Source organism: Falco rusticolus, chromosome 5, assembly GCF_015220075.1.
Source record: "Falco rusticolus isolate bFalRus1 chromosome 5, bFalRus1.pri, whole genome shotgun sequence".
Classification (NCBI taxonomy): Eukaryota; Metazoa; Chordata; class Aves; order Falconiformes; family Falconidae; genus Falco; species Falco rusticolus.
Genome location: NC_051191.1, coordinates 80,716,177 through 80,723,309, shown reverse-complemented (window position 1 = coordinate 80,723,309; position 7,133 = coordinate 80,716,177).

The window sequence follows — 7,133 nt, the reverse complement described above, 5'->3', positions numbered from 1 at the left end:
CCTGTCTTTAAACAACCCATACTTGACAACATTCCCATTTTCTCTCCTCAAATGAGAAGGCATGCCTTTTGCAACACCGAAAAAAACCCTAGAATCCTTTTCACTAATACTATTCACATGTGTCTCTAGTTTGACTTCTAGCCTCTTCTTTTGACTAATGAGGCGCTCAAATAAGTTTCTAACCTTTTTCACTTAGCTAAGTCCCAAATCTCCTCCTCTATCCACATCCTCATAACCTGTTCAGTTCTTCTGTTCAGCAACGGCCTGTTTAAATTCTACATTGCACTGCGCATTGTGTTTCATTAAGTTTCTTTACTTGGCCATTTGGAAGCTCATCCAGATGACCCCCCCCACCCCCTTCCCTTTCCTCGGGCTTTATACTGTGCCATTGTTGAAGCCTTCCTTTACGGTGATTATGTGTTTGCATTACTGTAACAGCTAAGAGCTTAACTATGGACCAAGACCCACAGTATGAGGCCTCCCTAAACACAGAACCTTTATTCACCCTCAAACTATCTTTAAGATGATGACACATGAAATTGCCTCCATCCAATTCCATCCTTTATTCCATCTTTTACTTGTACAGGCTTGAGTTTAAGCTAAACTTGGTGAAGATTTCAGCTGAGCTCTTCTCCAAACCCACACTCTTTTTACTATTTCCCACCGTTGATAAGAGTCCTATCAAACATGCTGTCCCTTGCATCCATGGTTATGGATTTTGATTTCAGGAAGGGGGGAGATATTTTGATGCTTCTATCACTTGACTTACACTCAAGTATTTTCTTCTTTCAACGTCTCCAGAATGTATCCTGAATACAAAAGCTTTCACTTGGGTGCTTCACCCCTGCATCTTAACCCTCAGCCATTACAAGCTGTTCACCACCTGGTCTGCTCAAAGCATTGCCCAAATCATCCTCTTTGCTAGTTGTTTCAGTTCTACAATTTATAGCATTCATGGCCTTCTGCTTCCTCTCCCCTTCTTCCCTAAAATTACAAAAAAACAAACCAAACTAAAGCCCAAACACCACCGTTTATCTCTCCCTTTAAATCCTTTCACAGCTGAACTGCACCTTACCTGCCTGTTCAGTTCTTGCCCTATTCCCATCTTCACTCTACTACGAATGCCAGTTTTCCGTGCCTGTTCATCCGCATCTCCCTCACCTCCCTGTACTTTCTCTCTTTGTGTCCCTTATGCCATTAAGGCATTTCCTTACACACTTTCAAATTCCACCCAAAGTTTTACTTCTGCCTTAATATATAGCAGTTACTGCCTTATAGAATGTGGGCTGCACTCGTACAAAGCTACCTGAAATGTTTGGGGGTTTATTGTTATCCCATTTTTCCTCTCCCTATTTGCTTGTTTTGTTTCTATGTTGCAACTTGTGCTTACACTGGGTTGTTAAGCAGAAGCTATTTTTGTACCACAGGACAGTATAGCACCAAGCACAGCAGAACCCTAATGCTCATTTGCAGCTTGTAGATGCTATCTATTGTGCAAAAGCTCTGTAGAACATACATGGGATATGGGAAGCCCCAGTGCTTGGCAAAGCTTAACAAGACTGTGGTAGTTCAGTTTTTCTGTGTTTATGGGAAAAGGCCCTGAAATTTCATGAGGACGTTGTTTTGCGCATTTTTACATGCATGGTTTTTCTTTCTCGGCGCCCCCCACCCCCACCCCCAGTAAATGCATTTTAAGACATAACAAGTAAACAGCTTACACAAGCCTGGGCCTGAAGCTGAGCACCTGCAACCTAAATAAGATCATCATTGTTTGAGTAGGGTTTAAATAATTTAGTACAAATTGGCTTTCCTATAAGTGTTGACAAGTACATCATCACTACTTACTAATGAGTACAGGATTCCAGAGGACTGCACAGATATCACACTCCTCCTCAAACTGCGCATGTGTCCCTGGAAACCAAGTATTTCATAAACAAGCACCTGGAGACCTTGATTAAAAACCACCTGCTCTGGAGCTGTTGGAAGGACAGATTGCACAGCGTGCAGATGGTCTTCACAGCATGGGTTGCTGATATTCCTCATATCTGCAGTCACTGAAATAGCATTTGTTTCCCTTCCTCCCACACACGGACCCAGCCCTTTACGCTGGCTGGTTTCATGAAAGGAGTTTATGAGTCTGCCCTCAAAGAGGTGGCTGAGGGAGAGTCTGACACAGCCTGACAGTGACTGCAACCACACAAATGATGAGTCTAACAAACCCTGCCTTTGTGACAGGACAGGCTGTTGTTATCACCAATTACCTTTCGGTCTGACACTGCAAAAACAGTGATATTTGGTGAAAAGAGGATAAAGGCATCCCAGAGGTAATTAGTGATAAGCAACCATCTGATAAGCCTGTTGCACAATTTTTCTCTATTCATGCCTGTGACTCCATGGACTGTTAACAAAAAAACCCATCCAGATTTGACAGGTCTGACATTCCCCCTTGAGTCCTGCAAGCTCTTTCTCTCCATACAAATGGGATCCCTTAATTCTAATGTCAGTTTTTCTTGTCTGCTGGCCCGGGTGCAAGGTTCTTGTAGGAATTTCACTGCTGTGCTTTCAAAGATGGAAAATAATAAAGTGAGGAAGAGTTTTGTCAAGTTTGGACACACACGAGGGATTGCTGCAATAACTGGGGTCTGAGACGGTCTCTGGAAAGGACTAGCATAGCCACATGCCCTGAATGACTTAACTCTTTGTGGGAAACTCAGGAGCCTTTTCTGTCTGTGTGTATGCATAATTTTGAAATGAATACATCACTCAGGGCTGGAATTGAGAAGCTTACCACATTTCCATGCCCAGCTACTGGCCTTTCCCAGAAAGCAACATCAAGCAGAATGTTTTGGTTACTTTAGGCATGCTTGTCGTCCTGCAGGGTCATGGCTTATTGAAGAAGGTACAGTTAGCTGGACAGCAAGTTTAGTACTCGAACAGGACAAAGACGGGAAAACCACTTAAAGATTTTGTTTCTAACCTGGTAGTATGCAAGGTAATTGAGAAATTGAAATAATTCCAATAAAACAGAAGCCAATCCCTTGCTGCTATTCTGATCTACAGGTAGAAATGATGACTACAGCCTCCTTTTGTCAAAGCTGTGTATTACAAACTTGGATCTCAGCGCTGCCAGCATAGCAACCTACAAGTCCCTCCTAGAGTTCTCCTCAGCCTGCACTAAGTATAGCTTGCTTTGTTTTTACATGCTTTACAACTACAGGGGCCACCCCTGAGTCATACAGGCTGCTTTCATGTAAACTCTCCTATGTGTCATTCCCTCATCTGCCAGCTCAAGAACCTGTATAAGACTCAAGTCATCTCAAAGACTCAGAAGATGGAGTGATTTCAGTAAACATGTGAGAACCCAGGAACTCTGGCTGTTAATGTCCAGTCCTGATCAGCGCCAAAACTCTAACTACATTTTGATTTTTGGCAGAAAATTAGACCTTGCCACCTTGGTTTGTTAAAGCCAAATATTGCTTTAACAGCTTTTTGGCCCCTTTACACTTCCATCTCACACAGCCACTGAAATTGCTTCAAGTGGTTTGCAGAAATAAAGTAGTCACTATTGCTAAGAAACAAAAAGCAGCTTTTGGAGAGCACCATTGTTTCTGGTTTTGAGAGATGAAATCTGGAGATGAAGGAGAATTAACTTAATCTCAGTGTAAGACAAGGTGATGGAGTGATATAAGAAATGGTTTAATTATCTTGGGATAAACAAATAACAGCTAATATACAACTTGTACAGTTGATCCTTATTTATTTCTTCAGGTTAATTGAATTTCACATTTGATAAGCTAGTAAATTTAGAACCCTAACCTGCAAGGGTTAATTGAAGCTCATCTGAAAATATGCTTGCTCACATCTCCTGCTGTCCAAGCTGATTATGCGGCATGTCACTGGCAACTCTATGGGCTACATTTCACTATGCATGGCCTTGTTTAAAGCAAGTCAGGTGGTCATTCCACTTTGCTTATTACAGCTTAGGCTTCACACCTATGGAACATCAGGTCTGAGAAAGTAACCATACTGCAAGATCAAAGGACACTCAAAATTTGGAGAAGGGATGGCCATGTAAGTTGCTGACCACCATCCAATTAAAGTGAGTGAAGAGAATTGGTTTGGCTTCAGTGAGAGTTGGACCAGATCCCATGACTTCTGGGAAAAGTTAAAAGATGCAGTTCGTTCCACTGGGAATTAGGGATGTGAAAATGGATAATTAAGCTGGTATGAAAGGAGAGAATGAAGGATCATTTTACCTTAGGAGCAAAGGAAGGAGCAAAACACATCTGAGTCAAAGCAGAGGATGCCCAGTCAGCTCTATGTTTTAAAACAAACAGCAAGAAGCAACAAAGTTCCTGGAAGGCAGGCTGGGGATTACCAAAATAATTAGATTAGTAAAACCAAAACACATCAAACAAAGAAGAAATGCTAGCAAATAAAGGCTATGTAGAGCATTTACAGTACCTGGCTGTCCAGATTCACAGGCATGAGTTCAAGCTTCACAAAACCAAGTTATTTCCATCAGCCCAAGAGTGGAAAGGCAGCCTGTCTTCTGATCTGGGAAGGCAAACAAGACTAGATATGATCCTAAGCGCAACTTTCTCTTGTGTTCCACTTGCTAAAGAAATGGAAAAAAAAAAAATCAAACAAAACTATATATGGGGAAAGCATACCTTAACCACACTATCCCCATGTGCCCACGGGGAAGGACAGCATCTTCCTTTTTTCAAAATAATCTGCAAACCTAAAGCTAAAGAAAGTATGTCTTAACCACACTAGCCCTGTGTGCCACCAGAGGAGACTCCTGCTTTTTTCCTAGCACACCACTTCTTTTCACAGCTTGCAATTCCCTTACATTGTTGTGTGATGGCAGTCTGGACTTCTAGTTTAACCAAAAATCCCAGGCTGCTCAGCATAACTGTTAGATGGGAATTTTTCCCTAACTAAACATTCATTTTTCACCCATTGGAAAATATCAGTTCATCACAAATGTCATTGGAAAGGTTTTTAGGTCTGGGATGGAACTGAAAGAAGCCAACAGTCCAGGGATTAAGGCTCTGAATCAGAGAAAGGGAAGGACTTGAACTCTGGTGTCCCACATCTCAGATGAGTACACTAACCACTAAGCTATTCCAAGGAAGGAGGTGAGGCTGTCTCCTCTCACAAAAATGTCTGAAGGGCTGGATTTTGTTCCAACATAGCACAAAAACAAATTGCAAAGCTTCCCCCCACCCACCCCCCCATAAATTGAATTCTTGTTCTCCAGCCAGCCCAGCTTGGTAATAGTTTTGTGTAAGTTAAATAGACCAGACACGTTTGTTCCTGTTGGTATTTAATAGATATCCAGTCACCAAAAAAATGGAACAAAACAAACCAGCCCAATCTACGTTAAGAGATATTTAAAGCTGAAGTCAAGACCAGACCTAGAGAGCGGCAGCTTAACAGCTTAAGGTTTCAGAGCGCTAAATGCAAATAAATACATGCACGGCTGAAAGCATGTTACTGCCAGCATGCCATGGGCCATGAACATCTGGAGCGGGTGCCTTTGCCAGTCTCCCCTCAGCAGGGGCTGCAAGGGCCATGAACATCTGGAGCAGGCCCCTTTGCCAGTCTCCCTTCAGCAGGGGCTGCAAGAGCTGGCCGTTGCCGTCGGGCCCCCCACCCACAGGTCAGGCTCCCACCGGAGCCTTTACGAGGCAAAGACGCCGCAGCCGGGCTGTGCCTGCGGGGAGGCAGGGCCAGGGGCCGGTAGCACCGGGCGCCCCCGCTCCGCACCCAGCCACGGCGAAGCGCCCCGCGGGCCGGGCCGGGCCGCGGTGGGGTGGGGCGGGCGGCGGGGGCGCCCGGGGCAGGTGGCCGGGGCGGGGCGGGGGCGCCCGGGGCAGGTGGCCGGGGCGGGGCGGGGGCGCCCGGGGCAGGTGGCCGGCGGCGGGCGGAGCGCGGCCGGGCCGCACCACCATGGACAGCTCACTGGGGCCGCCGCCCGCCGCAGCCCGCCCACGCTCCGCCGCCTGCCCGCCGCGGGGTGCCAGCCGCCGGCACCGCGCAGCTATACATAGTAGGGACAGGCTTTATGAATTAATAACTGACTCTTTGCCCTCAAATTTGAAAATTATTCCTTTCGGTGTCTACTGGATTCTAGGAACCAGACAGAAGATTTGGCAAAGCCCTCTGCAGTTCCACACCGCTTTTTTTTTTTTTCCTTTTATTTTCTTTCTTTTTTTTTTTTTTTCTTTCTCGAGAGCATAAAATCAAATGCATATTGTCTAAATAAACCGCGCATTGTGTCAGTAGCTGAACTGGGGGAGCTCTCGGGAGGGAGAGGCAGCTCTGCTCCGCTACTCTATCATTGTCTAATAAAGGAGGTTAGTGTGCGGGGATTGAGTGCCACGGAACGTCTGGGTCTTGCTGATGGGGAGGGGAAAAAAACGGTTTTCTCCTTCTCCCGAGGCATTTTCACCCATTTAGAAGATTTCCCCATGTCAGACGTCGACTAAGGAGTTTCTCATCCCTGACAGCCACGGGCGAGCCAAAGGGGAGGAAGGCAACCTTTATGACAACAGGGGACAGCCGAGCGCAACAGGGCTAAGGTTGCGGGCAAGAATGAGTATGTGCGAGAAAATCCGCCTGAATCTGCAGGCGATCGCGTCTGCTACCAGCTGCAAACCAGCCCTGCCCCCAGGACCACCCTGGGAGCTTTGGGAAGCACACGGGGACTTCGCACCTCGCTGGCTGGGAGCCTCGCTTGGTGACGGGGCTGTGCAAGCCCCGGGGGGGCTCTGCTCCTCGCAGGATGGGTCCAGCAATCGCTGTTCTGCCGCTCCCTTCCCCGCCAGACTCCCAAGCAGTCAGCCCGCCCGTGTGTTTTTTTGCTGAACACCATTTTTTCCACCCTGGGAAGACTGGGGAGGTTAAACTCCCCGTCTGAACCAAAGCCTTGGACGAGTGCAACTGAGGTTATAGAAATCCGGGAGGGGAAATGACGAAAATGCTTTATTGTGAATAGAACAAGAGGGAGGAGGGAGACGCGGAACTTCACAAAGGTGAAGGATGGGAAGTTTGCAGAGCTTAGGGGTTAGCCTGTCTCTGAGCACCAGGGGGGGCGTTGGGGGTGTGAGGGGGTGTTAGCCATT